At 55.4% G+C, this 15,570-nt stretch overlaps 1 protein-coding gene across 1 annotated transcript in view; it reads right to left on the reverse strand.

Moving 5' to 3' along the window:
- The window catches only part of CASP2 (caspase 2), a 149,821-nt gene extending 134,461 nt beyond the window's left edge, over window positions 1-15,360 (reverse strand). Inside the window, exon 1 of the mRNA XM_069650303.1 lies at window positions 15,237-15,360. The gene's annotated coding sequence lies outside the window, so the exon portion shown is untranslated. The remainder of the gene's footprint in view (window positions 1-15,236) is intronic.
- Between the last annotated feature and the right edge of the window lie 210 nt (window positions 15,361-15,570).

The following is a 15,570-nucleotide window of genomic DNA, read 5'->3' on the forward strand; positions in this document are numbered from 1 at the left end:
TTTCACCTGGTAAGAGTGTGAGCCTTTTTTCCCATTCTTACATGTGTTTTGCTATGTGTATTTCTACTTTTTGTGTGATCTTGGGAACTGGAGCCTCACCTACTCCATGTGCACCACTTTTTGTGTGTGTTACACAGCACCTTCAGTGCAGTGACACAGGGTTGTCATTGAGACTTAACAGTGACTCCCTTTTTCTGGGGCTGACTACTGTACCCCAGAAACAGGTAAAGTTGCTATTTACTTTATGTAGTCACTTTAAACCACAGACCCAGTACATCCCATCTTACATGGAGTATTGGAACGGGTTAACTCCTATCCCTTTTTGTCTGTACCTCTTGGGGCATTGTTTCGCTCCCTTAACATTAAGACTTGGCTGGTGGCAGTGGTATCTACCCTAACTTTTCTACCGTGATTATCTTATATAACGTGGTAATGGTTTAGGCTATTATATTATCCTCGAACATATAACCGCTTGACCAAATACATTTCATTTTGGCTCCGACTGGGTTTAGTCACCATTTCTTTTTGTTAAAGTCTTTCTCGTTTTTTTCTTTGCGCGCCAAACCAGGGATGACTCCTTTGTTTTCTGCCTTTTCGCAAGCTTCTGCACAGAAGCCCCCCTTAAGGCGCCTGATAGTCTAGGTAGGCAGGATGTGAGGGAGGGATATTCGGACCCCTACCATGGGTTGCCTTAGTAACCCAAGTCGCACTCTTGTCTGATTGGCTAAGGGGACTGGCCTTGCCAGGCCAGCCACCCTGCTGTGTGATTGACAGCGAGGCTGTATGAATGGGGGAAAACTGCATAAAAAGCAGGTCTCTGGGACTGGAAGAGCAGAGTCGCCACTGGAACGAAAGAACCAACGGGGAACTGGAAGAAGAGGACCCCTACAACGACTGACCCACCCGGTGGAGCCCTGCTGCAGGTCCGAATCTCCAAATCCAATGACAGAGAAGATCCTCCAGGAAACATCTTCCCTTGAGCTGGTGGGACAAACCAGTTCGCCCAAACTATAAGCCAGGACCCCTCCTCTGGTCGAATTCGCTGTACAGAGCTACAGTGGGCCAGAAAGCCAGGTGGTCGGTCCCTGCTTGGGTTTTAAGGAGCGCACCTTTTATTCGTTGTTTGGCACTGCTGCTGGTTTCTTCCCTGGGTAGTGCAGGACCCTCCAGTCTTCCTACTTCTGATCAGTCCGACAGTCGCTTCAGGAACCGTGATCCTGCGGGAACTACCAGGAATGTCTGCTTCATCTACAGCCCCCTCTCCATTTCAAGGTACTGTGCAAATCCGGTTGTGCGTTTCGCTCAGCCGCGTTGAAAGTGTTTGAAATCTTTCTCCAATCCGAGGGCTTGTCCTTCTCTTTGGACTCACTTTTCTACCAACCAACCTCGTCTGGAATCTGTGCCACGAACCTTACCGCAAACTACCCTGAACTGTGTGATCTTGAGCAAAAGACTTTTGACCTATTGACTTTGGCCCTAAGCCTTTTCTAGCTGATCTCCTTACTATGTCTCTCTTGTTCAACTGCTCAGAATACTTACCTGTTGGTTTTGCCTAATTGTTCATAACGTTGTCTTTCCCTCCCTTTTAAATTGCTGTAGTGCCATTTTGCTCCCACTTCATTTTGTGAGCCTAACTTGTCTAGAATTTAAGGGAAGTGGTCTATTTATGACTGTGATTTTGATTGATTTAATTTTGACTTGCTTAGAATAGTGAAATGTTATACAACTGTTGAGTAAATAAATGTATATTCTTTTACTCAGAAACCTTGAGTCAGTGTTTGTTTGAATCATAGTAATTGCTGTCCTTTGTGTAACTATTGATACTGCTCACTTGCTCTTGAGATAAGTCTGCTGATCAGCCATCGCTACCACTTTTACTATGTAGTACAGGCTTCTACCAAAGGTGAATTTTTACTGTCACTTGTAGTCTTAATTGTGTGTAGTGTTTCCAAAGTGTACTGCATATAATTCTGCCTAATAAAAATGGAGAATGTTGATGAACCGTGAGGAGGGAAAGATTGATCTACTCAGGAAAGAGGAACGAGTGAAAAGAAAGGGGCAGTGGCAAGGAAAAGGACGTCTTGGCGGCGAGAAGGTCCAGGAAAAGAGGGAAGGTATCCCTGAAGAAAGGTGGTTGCCACAGGAGAAGTATAAAAAAAGAATATAGTAGGGCAGTTAGGGTAAAGGGAGGCAAAGTTAAATAAGATGGATGGAAGTGAACGGAAGAAAATATAGAGGAGTGCAAGAAATCAGTAAGGAAAGAAAAGAGTTGGAGGACAAGCAGAGGGTTCTATGCATTTCTCAGTCTCTCTGGAGACGTTTCAGCTCTTTTGTTTCATAGTACCACACCCCATTATTGTGGCACCCCATGTATAAGAGTTGCGCAGCCCAATACCAGTCTACCATGTTTTAGGCATTCTTCATATGTTTTTGGGGGGAGACACTGCTCATGATGCAAGGTTTGCTGTTCTTTTGCAGTGGGCCCATGTGTATGGCAGGTGGGGTTTTGCATCATCTATGGAGTGGGTACTTGAAGTCCATGAGTTGCAGCGGGCATTGCATGCTGCCTCGCCCTCTATGAGTTGCATGCTGCCTCGTTCTCTATGAGATGCATGCTGCCTCGCCCCCTATGAGTTGCATGCTGCCTCGCCCTCTATGAGTTGCAGTGGGCATTGCATGCTGCCTCGCCCCCTATGAGTTGCATGCTGCCTCGCCCCCTATGAGTTGCACGAGTTGCATGCTGCCTCGCCCCTTATGAGTTGCATGCTGCCTCGCCCCCTACGAGTTGCATGCTGCCTCGCCCCCTATGAGCTGCATGCTGCCTCGCCCCCTGTGAGCTGCATGAGTTGCATGCTGCCTCGCCCCCTGTGAGCTGCATGCTGCCTCACCCCGTATGAGCTGCATGCTGCCTCGCCCCCTATGAGCTGCATGAGTTGCATGCTGCCTCGCCCCCTGTGAGTTGCATGCTGCCTCGCCCCCTATGAGCTGCATGCTGCCTCGCCCCCTGTGAGCTGCATGAGTTGCATGCTGCCTCGCCCCCTGTGAGTTGCATGCTGCCTCGCCCCCTGTGAGCTGCATGAGTTGCATGCTGCCTCGTCCCCTGTGAGTTGCATGCTGCCTCGCCCCCTGTGAGCTGCATGAGTTGCATGCTGCCTCACCCCCTATGAGTTGCATGCTGCCTCGCCCCCTATGAGTTGCATGAGTTGCATGCTGCCTCGCCCCCTATGAGTTGCATGCTGCCTCGCCCCCTATGAGTTGCATGCTGCCTCGCCCCCTACGAGTTGCATGCTGCCTCGCCCCCTATGAGCTGCATGCTGCCTCGCCCCCTGTGAGCTGCACGAGTTGCATGCTGCCTCGCCCCCTGTGAGCTGCATGCTGCCTCACCCCTATGAGCTGCATGCTGCCTCACCCCCTGTGAGCTGCATGAGTTGCATGCTGCCTCGCCCCCTGTGAGTTGCATGCTGCCTCGCCCCCTATGAGCTGCATGCTGCCTCGCCCCCTGTGAGCTGCATGAGTTGCATGCTGCCTCGCCCCCTGTGAGCTGCATGAGTTGCATGCTGCCTCGCCCCCTGTGAGTTGCATGCTGCCTCGCCCCCCTATGAGCTGCATGCTGCCTCGCCCACTGTGAGCTGCATGAGTTGCATGCTGCCTCGCCCCCTGTGAGTTGCATGCTGCCTCGCCCCCTGTGAGCTGCATGCTGCCACGCCCCGTGACCTGCATGAGTTGCATGCTGCCTCGCCCCCTGTGAGTTGCATGCTGCCTCGCCCCCTATGAGCTGCATGCTGCCTCGCCCCCTATGAGCTGCATGAGTTGCATGCTGCCTCGCCCCCTGTGAGCTGCATGCTGCCTCGCCCCCTGTGAGCTGCATGCTGCCTCGCCCCCTGCGAGCTGCATGCTGCCTCGCCCCCTGTGAGCTGCATGAGTTGCATGATGCCTCGCCCCCTGTGAGCTGCATGCTGCCTCGCCCCCTGTGAGCTGCATGCTGCCTCGCTCCCTGTGAGCTGCATGAGTTGCATGCTGCCCCGCCCCCTGTGAGCTGCATGAGTTGCATGCTGCCTCGCCCCCTGTGAGTTGCATGCTGCCTCACCCCCTGTGAGTTGCATGCTGCCTCGCCCCCTATGAGCTGCATGCTGCCTCGCCCCCTATGAGCTGCATGCTGCCTCGCCCCCTATGAGCTGCATGAGTTGCATGCTGCGTCGCCCCGTGAGTTGCATGCTGCCTCGCCCCCTGTGAGCTGCATGCTGCCTCGCCCCCTGTGAGCTGCATGAGTTGCATGCTGCCTCGCCCCGTGAGTTGCATGCTGCCTCGCCCCCTGTGAGTTGCATGCTGCCTCGCCCCCTGTGAGCTGCATGCTGCCTCGCCCCCTGTGAGCTGCATGAGTTGCATGCTGCCTCGCCCCCTGTGAGCTGCATGCTGCCTCGCCCCCTGTGAGCTGCATGAGTTGCATGCTGCCTCGCCCCCTGTGAGCTGCATGCTGCCTCGCCCCCTGTGAGCTGCATGAGTTGCATGCTGCCTCGCCCCCTGTGAGTTGCATGCTGCCTCGCCCCCTGTGAGCTGCATGCTGCCTCGCCCCCTGTGAGCTGCATGAGTTGCATGCTGCCTCGCCCCCTGTGAGCTGCATGCTGCCTCGCCCCGTGAGCTGCATGCTGCCTCGCCCCCTGTGAGCTGCATGAGTTGCATGCTGCCTCGCCCCCTGTGAGTTGCATGCTGCCTCGCCCCCTGTGAGCTGCATGCTGCCTCGTCCCCTGTGAGCTGCATGAGTTGCATGCTGCCTCGCCCCCTGTGAGTTGCATGCTGCCTCGCCCCCTATGAGCTGCATGCTGCCTCGCCCCCTATGAGCTGCATGCTGCCTCGCCCCCTATGAGCTGCATGCTGCCTCGCCCCCTGTGAGCTGCATGAGTTGCATGCTGCCTTGCCCCCTGTGAGTTGCATGCTGACTCGCCCCCTGTGAGCTGCATGCTGCCTCGCCCCCTGTGAGCTGCATGAGTTGCATGCTGCCTCGCCCCCTGTGAGCTGCATGCTGCCTCGCCCCCTGTGAGTTGCATGCTGCCTCGCCCCCTATGAGCTGCATGATGCCTCGCCCTCTATGAGCTGCATGAGTTGCATGCTGCCTCGCCCCCTGTGAGTTGCATGCTGCCTCGCCCCCTGTGAGTTGCATGCTGCCTCGCCCCCTGTGAGCTGCATGAGTTGCATGCTGCCTCGCCCCCTGTGAGTTGCATGCTGCCTCGCCCCCTGTGAGTTGCATGCTGCCTCGCCCCCTGTGAGTTGCATGCTGCCTCGCCCCCTTATGAGCTGCATGCTGCCTCGCCCCCTGTGAGCTGCATGAGTTGCATGCTGCCTCGCCCCCTGTGAGTTGCATGCTGCCTCGCCCCCTGTGAGCTGCATGCTGCCACGCCCCCTGTGAGCTGCATGAGTTGCATGCTGCCTCGCCCCCTGTGAGTTGCATGCTGCCTCGCCCCCTATGAGCTGCATGCTGCCTCGCCCCCTGTGAGCTGCATGAGTTGCATGCTGCCTCGCCCCCTGTGAGCTGCATGCTGCCTCGCCCCCTGTGAGCTGCATGAGTTGCATGCTGCCTCGCCCCCTGTGAGTTGCATGCTGCCTCGCCCCCTATGAGCTGCATGCTGCCTCGCCCCCTGTGAGCTGCATGAGTTGCATGATGCCTCGCCCCGTGAGCTGCATGCTGCCTCGCCCCCTGTGAGCTGCATGCTGCCTCGCCCCCTGTGAGCTGCATGAGTTGCATGCTGCCTCGCCCCCTGTGAGTTGCATGCTGCCTCGCCCCCTGTGAGCTGCATGCTGCCTCGTCCCCTGTGAGCTGCATGAGTTGCATGCTGCCTCGCCCCCTGTGAGTTGCATGCTGCCTCGCCCCCTATGAGCTGCATGCTGCCTCGCCCCCTATGAGCTGCATGCTGCCTCGCCCCCTGTGAGCTGCATGAGTTGCATGCTGCCTCACCCCCTGTGAGTTGCATGCTGACTCGCCCCCTGTGAGCTGCATGAGTTGCATGCTGCCTCGCCCCCTGTGAGCTGCATGCTGCCTCGCTGTCACGGCTAGCTGGCACCGGCGTTCCCTGTGGCAACGCTGGAGATTGCGGGCACTCGCCGCTTTTCCCTCTTCCAAGATGGCCTCTCCTCCTCTGGGTTACGGTGCAGTGTTTTCACGTTCGCGAGTCAGATGTCCTCTGACGTCATCGCGTTTTCTCATGGATTCCGGATATGGTCCAGCAGAGCCGAAGCCCAGAGCGTCGCTACTCTCTACAGACGCTACGTGAGTTCGCAACTAGGGAGTTACTATTCTATACCTCATACCTATACTTACCTTTCTTTTCTACTCTTTCCTACAGCCTTACCATTCTGCCTAGCCTTCCTGTTCCGCCGCCCACAGATAGTTCCCATCTTCCAGACAACATAGGTACTTACCCAATCAAGATATTGATTCCTCTTGAACCTAGTTCCTTCTCTCAACTCTCGTTCACTTATTTTCAATCAGGACTTCACCGAGGTACAGTGACCAGACCCGGTTAATCCCACAATTCGTGAGGAGCAGCGGCCAGCGGAGACACGACCGATCCAGCTTCTCATCCGTTCCAGCAGGGTTTTTTCCCCCAGGAGGGTTTCCCTGGGATCCCTTGCACACCCCTTCGGTTCCCTAATTAGGGAGGAGGGAGGTGTTAGGGTCCTCAGGGGACTCCCCAATTGCCTCGTAAACTGCTGCACGAGACAGGTTAGTGCAAAATCATTACAGCTAGCGACGCCTAAAAAAGAGGAATACATATATATACACATCATGGCAACTTTGCAAGCTGCCTTAGATCAAGTGCAGCAGTTGACGACCGCAGTACAAGGATTGTCCCACGAGGTACAAGCCTTAAAGCATGAAAATGCAATCCTTAAACAGCAAATGCTAAATAAAGCCCCCACTAGCTCAGAAATTCCTCCTGGTCCTCTGCCAGGCGGGAAATATGACGGAAACCCGCATTCTTTAAGGGAATTCTTGGATGCTTGTACGGTGCAATTTGCCTTTAAGACGTCATTCTTTCCCTCAGACAGAGATAGAGTGGGATACATGATTACTCATCTCACGGGCCCCGCGCTGGCATGGGCCACCCCTATTGTCACTTCCAATAATGCCATATTGGATTCGGTGCCTGCTTTTACGGCAAGTCTAAAAGCTATGTTTTCACGGAGAGAATACAATGTCTCCTCTCAAGAGAAACTCCTAGATTTCAAGCAAGGATCTTTAGGAGTCTTAGAATATGTTACCCGCTTTAAACAAATGGCCCTAGGCACATCCTGGGCTGATGATGCACTTATAACATTATTTAGGAGAGGGGTTAACGAGGAGTTGAAGGATGAATTGGCTCGAGTTCCGAGACCAAACACCTTAGCTGAACTTGTCTCATTGACTATGCAGCTGGACTATAGACTGCAAGAAAGGCACGCAGAGAAGAGGAAAGGGAGAAGCCATCGCCCTGCGCCTGAATTAGTATCCTTCTCCAAAACAGTTACTGCAGACGAACCTATGCAGTTAGGCACCACACGGGGTCCTCTGACTCAAGAGGAACGCGCCCGTAGAAGATCCCGAGGACTCTGTATGTATTGTGGTTCTTCTGACCATATTGTGCACGAGTGCCCAGTCGCTCCTCTCAGAAAACCATTTCGTTCGGGAAACGCCAGACCTCAACCGTAAGGGGACCTACGGTCGGGGTAACTGATACCGGTTCCCAATCTCCTACAAAGTTGTCTCCTTCGCTGGACATGGTAGTCTTGCGCGTATCTTTTTCTTTGCCAGATGAAAACATTGTTTCTGTCCCAGCCTTGGTCGACTGTGGAGCAGCTGGTTTGTTCATGGACGATTTTTGGGCAAGGAAACTGAATATTCCCCGTACTCCCAAAGCTATCGCGATACCAGTTGAGGGCGTAGACGGAACCCCACTAATATCGGGACCTATCCGAGAACAGACTCACACTTTGACGATGCTCCTTGGTTCACATAGGGAGGAAGCCGTATTTGATATAATAAAAGCAGCTCACTACCCTGTCATTCTGGGCTTGCCCTGGTTAAAACTACATAACCCATACATAAATTGGGCAGCCGGTTCAATTTTTTTGGGATCAGAATATGGTACCCGACACTGTCTTACTGAAGGGTCAGTGGGATTTTGTGCTCCTTCATCGAACCCTGTGGCCTCTCAAAGGATCGTAGACTTACTTACTCTTGTTCCTCCTGAATACGAAGAGTTTCAGGACATTTTCTCCTCTTCCCAATTTTCTGAACTTCCGCCTCATCGGAGTGATGATTGTTGCATCCGGCTAGACTCCTCTCAACCACTCCCCTTTGGAAAGATGTACATCCTTTCCGAGAAGGAAAAGTTAGTCCTACGGCAGTATTTGGATACCCACCTCAGAAACGGTTTGATTACGGAATCGACTTCCCCTGCAGGCGCATCGTTATTCTTCATAGCTAAGAAGGACACAGATGAATTACGTCCGTGCATTGATTATAGGGGACTTAACAAGATCACGATTCCCGATCGATACCCGATGCCTTTGATACCGGACATCCTAGAAGCAGTAAAAGGGGCAACTATTTACACAAAGTTGGACCTCAGAGGGGCATATCACCTCATTAGAATTAAGGAAGGGGATGAGTGGAAGACCGCATTTCGAACCCCTTTTGGACATTTCGAATACCGAGTAATGCCCTTCGGACTCGCGAATGCCCCGGCAGTGTTTCAAAGGTTCATTGATCATATATTCTCAGACCTCCTTCTTCATACAGTAGTGGTGTACCTTGACGACATATTGATATTTTCCAGGAATCCAAAAGAACATCACCGACACGTATGTCAGGTATTACACCGATTACGGAGTAACCACCTCTATTGCAAGCCTGAAAAGTGTATTTTCCATCAGACTACAGTCACTTACCTGGGGTTCATTTTGTCCCCTACTGGAATATCCATGGATCCTCGTAAGGTGACCGCTATTCTGGAATGGTCCTCCCCTAGTTCTGTCAAGGAACTACAGAGATTTCTGGGGTTTTCGAATTTCTATAGGAAATTTATAGCTGGATTCTCATCAATCGTTCTGCCCCTTACAAGACTACTCAAGAAAGGAAAGCCCTTTTGTTGGACAGAGGACGCCCAGTCAGCCTTTGATACTTTAAAGACACTCTTTACTTCTGCTCCTCTCTTACGAATCCCGGATCAAAACTTACCGTTTATAGTAGAAACTGATGCCTCCCATTTTGCATTGGGTGCGGTGCTTAAACAAGCTTTTACTCAAGGATCAGAACACCCTGTGGCTTTTCTGTCCAAGACTTTTTCTCCCTCTGAGATCAATTACACGGTGTTAGAGAAAGAGTTGCTGGCTATAAAACGGGCCTTCCAGGAATGGAGACATCTCCTGTTGGGTTCCCAACATCCCATTGAGGTCCGCACCGACCACCAGAATCTCAAGAGTTTACAGTACGCGGAGACACGTAACAGCCGGCAAGCAAGATGGGCCCACTTTTTCTCTCCCTACAATATCACTTTCACTATTATTCCTGGTAAAATCAATCTTCAAGCGGATGCTCTATCACGTAGAGATCCTGATTGCAAATCTGGTTTTCAGACCGAGAGATTGTTTCCTCATGCTACGTTCATATCTATGGTTCAGGACTTTCTTCACTCTGTAGCAGCCCAAACTCTAGTCTTAATGGACTCCATTAGAGGTCAGGCAGACAAATGGGGACTAAGTCTCGAAGACGGATGCTTCTACCGGGGTCATCTGGTGTACATTCCCTCACTCCAGCTCCGAACGGAGGTCATGCACATGTGCCACGATTCTATGGTGGCTGGACATCGTGGAATAGCCAGTACCCAAGAACTCATACTGAGACATTTTTGGTGGGAAACCTTAAGAAGGGACGTGTCTGATTACGTCTCTTCCTGTGTAGTCTGTTTGCAAGTCAAGGTTCCTCGCAGTAAACCATTGGGAAAGCTGGCTCTAGTCCAAATACCTACTCGTCCTTGGCAATTGATTTCCACAGATTTTATAGTTGACTTACCTGTGTCTGAAGGTCATACAACCATTATGGTGACAGTGGATTATTTCACCAAATTGGCTCATTTCCAATCCCTACCCTCAGTACCAACAGCACCACAGATGGCAAGACAGTTCATAGACTCCATCTTTTCCCGGCATGGTCTTCCTGACAGCATAGTGTCAGATCGAGGTTCCCAATATATTTCACGATATTGGCAACAGGTCTGCTCTGCTTTAGGCATAAAGAGAGCCTTGAGTTCGGGATACCATCCTCAGACTAATGGGCAGACGGAACGTTTAAATCAGACTCTGGAGACGTATCTGCGCTGTTTTGTATCAGCGGCACAGGACAATTGGAAGGAGTTGTTACCCTTGGCAGAGTTTGCCTACAATAATGCTCCTCATGCATCTATCAAGACCAGTCCCTTTCATTGTACCTATGGGTACGATCCTTCTTGCTATTCATCGTCTCTTCTCAGGGCTTCGGCCTTTCCAGATGTGGACGCCCTAATGGGCGATATTCAACAGGGTCATCTTTTGGCTAGAACTGCATTACTAGAAGCTCAAGAGCATTCTAAACGTTTTGCTGACTTGCATCGTTCATCGGCTCCTGTGATTGTTCCGGGGAGTTTGGTCTGGCTCTCAGCAAAGTTTCTGCCCAGACATCTGGTTCCCTCTAAATTGTCTCCGAAATATTTTGGACCTTTTACAGTTTTAAGAGCTAAAGGCCCTTTGGCTTTTGAGTTGCGGCTCCCACCTTCTTGGTCCAGGATTTACCCAGTTTTTCATGTTTCGCAACTCAAACTTCACATATCGGATCGCTTTGGCCGATCTACAAGGTCCGACCCGCCTCCAGTGGCTACTACGGAAGGTCCGGAGTTCGAAGTCTCGGGCATTTGTGATTCCCGTTATCATCGCGGTCGACTTCAATATTTGATCCACTGGAAGGGTTACTCGGTAGCCGACCGTACGTGGGAACCGGCTTCGTCAGTTCACGCCCCCTTACTGGTTCGCCGTTTTCACAAGTATCATCCGGGCAAACCTGGTGGTGTTGCCCTCGGAAGGGGGCATACTGTCACGGCTAGCTGGCACCGGCGTTCCCTGTGGCAACGCTGGAGATTGCGGGCACTCGCCGCTTTTCCCTCTTCCAAGATGGCCTCTCCTCCTCTGGGTTACGGTGCAGTGTTTTCACGTTCGCGAGTCAGATGTCCTCTGACGTCATCGCGTTTTCTCATGGATTCCGGATATGGTCCAGCAGAGCCGAAGCCCAGAGCGTCGCTACTCTCTACAGACGCTACGTGAGTTCGCAACTAGGGAGTTACTATTCTATACCTCATACCTATACTTACCTTTCTTTTCTACTCTTTCCTACAGCCTTACCATTCTGCCTAGCCTTCCTGTTCCGCCGCCCACAGATAGTTCCCATCTTCCAGACAACATAGGTACTTACCCAATCAAGATATTGATTCCTCTTGAACCTAGTTCCTTCTCTCAACTCTCGTTCACTTATTTTCAATCAGGACTTCACCGAGGTACAGTGACCAGACCCGGTTAATCCCACAATTCGTGAGGAGCAGCGGCCAGCGGAGACACGACCGATCCAGCTTCTCATCCGTTCCAGCAGGGTTTTTTCCCCCAGGAGGGTTTCCCTGGGATCCCTTGCACACCCCTTCGGTTCCCTAATTAGGGAGGAGGGAGGTGTTAGGGTCCTCAGGGGACTCCCCAATTGCCTCGTAAACTGCTGCACGAGACAGGTTAGTGCAAAATCATTACACTCGCCCCCTGTGAGTTGCATGCTGCCTCGCCCCCTATGAGCTGCATGATGCCTCGCCCCCTATGAGCTGCATGAGTTGCATGCTGCCTCGCCCCCTGTGAGTTGCATGCTGCCTCGCCCCCTGTGAGTTGCATGCTGCCTCGCCCCCTGTGAGCTGCATGCTGCCTCGCCCCCTGTGAGCTGCATGAGTTGCATGCTGCCTCACCCCCTGTGAGTTGCATGCTGCCTCGCCCCCTGTGAGTTGCATGCTGCCTCGCCCCCTGTGAGTTGCATGCTGCCTCGCCCCCTGTGAGCTGCATGCTGCCTCGCCCCCTGTGAGCTGCATGAGTTGCATGCTGCCTCGCCCCCTGTGAGTTGCATGCTGCCTCGCCCCCTATGAGCTGCATGCTGCCTCGCCCCCTGTGAGCTGCATGCTGCCTCGCCCCCTGTGAGCTGCATGAGTTGCATGCTGCCTCGCCCCCTGTGAGTTGCATGCTGCCTCGCCCCCTATGAGCTGCATGCTGCCTCGCCCCCTGTGAGCTGCATGAGTTGCATGCTGCCTCGCCCCCTGTGAGCTGCATGAGTTGCATGATGCCTCGCCCCCTGTGAGCTGCATGCTGCCTCGCCCCCTGTGAGCTGCATGAGTTGCATGCTGCCTCGCCCCCTGTGAGTTGCATGCTGCCTCGCCCCCTGTGAGCTGCATGCTGCCTCGTCCCCTGTGAGCTGCATGAGTTGCATGCTGCCTCGCCCCCTGTGAGTTGCATGCTGCCTCGCCCCCTGTGAGCTGCATGAGTTGCATGCTGCCTCGCCCCCTGTGAGTTGCATGCTGCCTCGCCCCCTATGAGCTGCATGCTGCCTCGCCCCCTGTGAGCTGCATGAGTTGCATGCTGCCTCGCCCCCTGTGAGCTGCATGAGTTGCATGATGCCTCGCCGTGAGCTGCATGCTGCCTCGCCCCCTGTGAGCTGCATGAGTTGCATGCTGCCTCGCCCCCTGTGAGTTGCATGCTGCCTCGCCCCCTGTGAGCTGCATGCTGCCTCGTCCCCTGTGAGCTGCATGCTGCCTCGTCCCCTGTGAGCTGCATGAGTTGCATGCTGCCTCGCCCCCTGTGAGTTGCATGCTGCCTCGCCCCCTGTGAGCTGCATGCTGCCTCGTCCCCTGTGAGCTGCATGAGTTGCATGCTGCCTCGCCCCCTGTGAGTTGCATGCTGCCTCGCCCCCTATGAGCTGCATGCTGCCTCGCCCCCTATGAGCTGCATGCTGCCTCGCCCCCTGTGAGCTGCATGAGTTGCATGCTGCCTCGCCCCCTGTGAGCTGCATGCTGCCTCGCCCCCTGTGAGCTGCATGAGTTGCATGCTGCCTCGCCCCCTGTGAGTTGCATGCTGCCTCGCCCCCTATGAGCTGCATGCTGCCTCGCCCCCTGTGAGCTGCATGAGTTGCATGCTGCCTCGCCCCCTGTGAGCTGCATGAGTTGCATGATGCCTCGCCCCCTGTGAGCTGCATGCTGCCTCGCCCCCTGTGAGCTGCATGAGTTGCATGCTGCCTCGCCCCCTGTGAGTTGCATGCTGCCTCGCCCCCTGTGAGCTGCATGCTGCCTCGTCCCCTGTGAGCTGCATGAGTTGCATGCTGCCTCGCCCCCTGTGAGTTGCATGCTGCCTCGCCCCCTATGAGCTGCATGCTGCCTCGCCCCCTATGAGCTGCATGCTGCCTCACCCCCTATGAGCTGCATGCTGCCTCGCCCCCTGTGAGCTGCATGAGTTGCATGCTGACTCGCCCCCTGTGAGCTGCATGCTGACTCGCCCCCTGTGAGCTGCATGAGTTGCATGCTGCCTCGCCCCCTGTGAGCTGCATGCTGCCTCGCCCTCTGCGAGTTGCATGCTGCCTCGCCCCCTATGAGCTGCATGATGCCTCGCCCTCTATGAGCTGCATCAGTTGCATGCTGCCTCGCCCCCTGTGAGTTGCATGCTGCCTCGCCCCCTGTGAGTTGCATGCTGCCTCGCCCCCTGTGAGCTGCATGCTGCCTCGCCCCCTGTGAGCTGCATGAGTTGCATGCTGCCTCACCCCCTGTGAGTTGCATGCTGCCTCGCCCCCTGTGAGTTGCATGCTGCCTCGCCCCCTGTGAGTTGCATGCTGCCTCGCCCCGTGAGCTGCATGCTGCCTCGCCCCCTGTGAGCTGCATGAGTTGCATGCTGCCTCGCCCCCTGTGAGTTGCATGCTGCCTCGCCCCCTATGAGCTGCATGCTGCCTCGCCCCCTGTGAGCTGCATGAGTTGCATGCTGCCTCGCCCCCTGTGAGCTGCATGCTGCCTCGCCCCGTGAGCTGCATGAGTTGCATGCTGCCTCGCCCCCTGTGAGTTGCATGCTGCCTCGCCCCCTATGAGCTGCATGCTGCCTCGCCCCCTGTGAGCTGCATGAGTTGCATGATGCCTCGCCCCCTGTGAGCTGCATGAGTTGCATGCTGCCTCGCCCCCTGTGAGTTGCATGCTGCCTCGCCCCCTGTGAGCTGCATGCTGCCTCGTCCCCTGTGAGCTGCATGAGTTGCATGCTGCCTCGCCCCCTGTGAGTTGCATGCTGCCTCGCCCCCTATGAGCTGCATGCTGCCTCGCCTTCTATGAGCTGCATGCTGCCTCGCCCCCTGTGAGCTGCATGAGTTGCATGCTGCCTCGCCCCCTGTGAGTTGCATGCTGACTCGCCCCCTGTGAGCTGCATGCTGACTCGCCCCCTGTGAGCTGCATGAGTTGCATGCTGCCTCGCCCCCTGTGAGCTGCATGCTGCCTCGCCCCCTGTGAGTTGCATGCTGCCTCGCCCCCTATGAGCTGCATGATGCCTCGCCCTCTATGAGCTGCATGAGTTGCATGCTGCCTCGCCCCCTGTGAGTTGCATGCTGCCTCACCCCCTGTGAGCTGCATGCTGCCTCGCCCCCTGTGAGCTGCATGCTGCCTCGCCCCCTGTGAGCTGCATGAGTTGCATGCTGCCTCACCCTCTGTGAGTTGCATGCTGCCTCGCCCCCTGTGAGTTGCATGCTGCCTCGCCCCCTGTGAGTTGCATGCTGCCTCGCCCCCTATGAGCTGCATGCTGCCTCGCCCCCTGTGAGCTGCATGAGTTGCATGCTGCCTCGCCCCCTATGAGCTGCATGAGCTGCATGCTGCCTCGCCCCCTATGAGCTGCATGCTGCCTCGCCCCCTATGAGCTGCATGCCCCCTGGCTTCCCAGAGCAGGTCAATGAGAGGCCGGCGGGGTGTGCGAGCACTTCCTGGTTGGCAGCAAGATGATGAGGCAGGATGTGCTGCCATTCCCTGCTTGCTGCCAGCTAGGAGCAGAAGCGTCCTTTCCTGTGGGGGTGCCTGCCTGCAGAGTGCTGCCCCGGGACCGGAAGTACTGGCCGCTGACCTGCTGCTGCTGCTGCTTCAGGGGGAGGGGGGGCGCGCTGACGTCACGCGCGAAGCCCCCATGAGCCTCACCTGCGCGGCGGGGGGAGGGGCTGCGAGCCGCCCCTCGCGCGCCCACCGTCCGGGCAACCGTCTTCCTGACGCAGCCGGGCTGCCTGCTGCCGCAATTCAAATGTCGCAGCGCTGCGCGCATGCGCGCCGCCACGCCACGCCCCGCCCCCTCCCCACAGGGTAAACACAGGAGGCTCGTCTCCATCCGAGGGCCACGCCCCGGACCCCGCCCACCCCGGCGCGGAGAAAAGCGCGGGAAATGGGACCGCGAGCGCACACGGCGCCGCTGGGAAGCGTCGCCCAGGCGCCTGAGCGCCATCTTGAAACGGGCGGCGGGGCGTTCTCACGCGAAGGG

Source organism: Ambystoma mexicanum, chromosome 3p (assembly GCF_040938575.1).
Source record: "Ambystoma mexicanum isolate Mex_15411 chromosome 3p, UKY_AmexF1_1, whole genome shotgun sequence".
NCBI lineage: Eukaryota > Metazoa > Chordata > Amphibia > Caudata > Ambystomatidae > Ambystoma > Ambystoma mexicanum.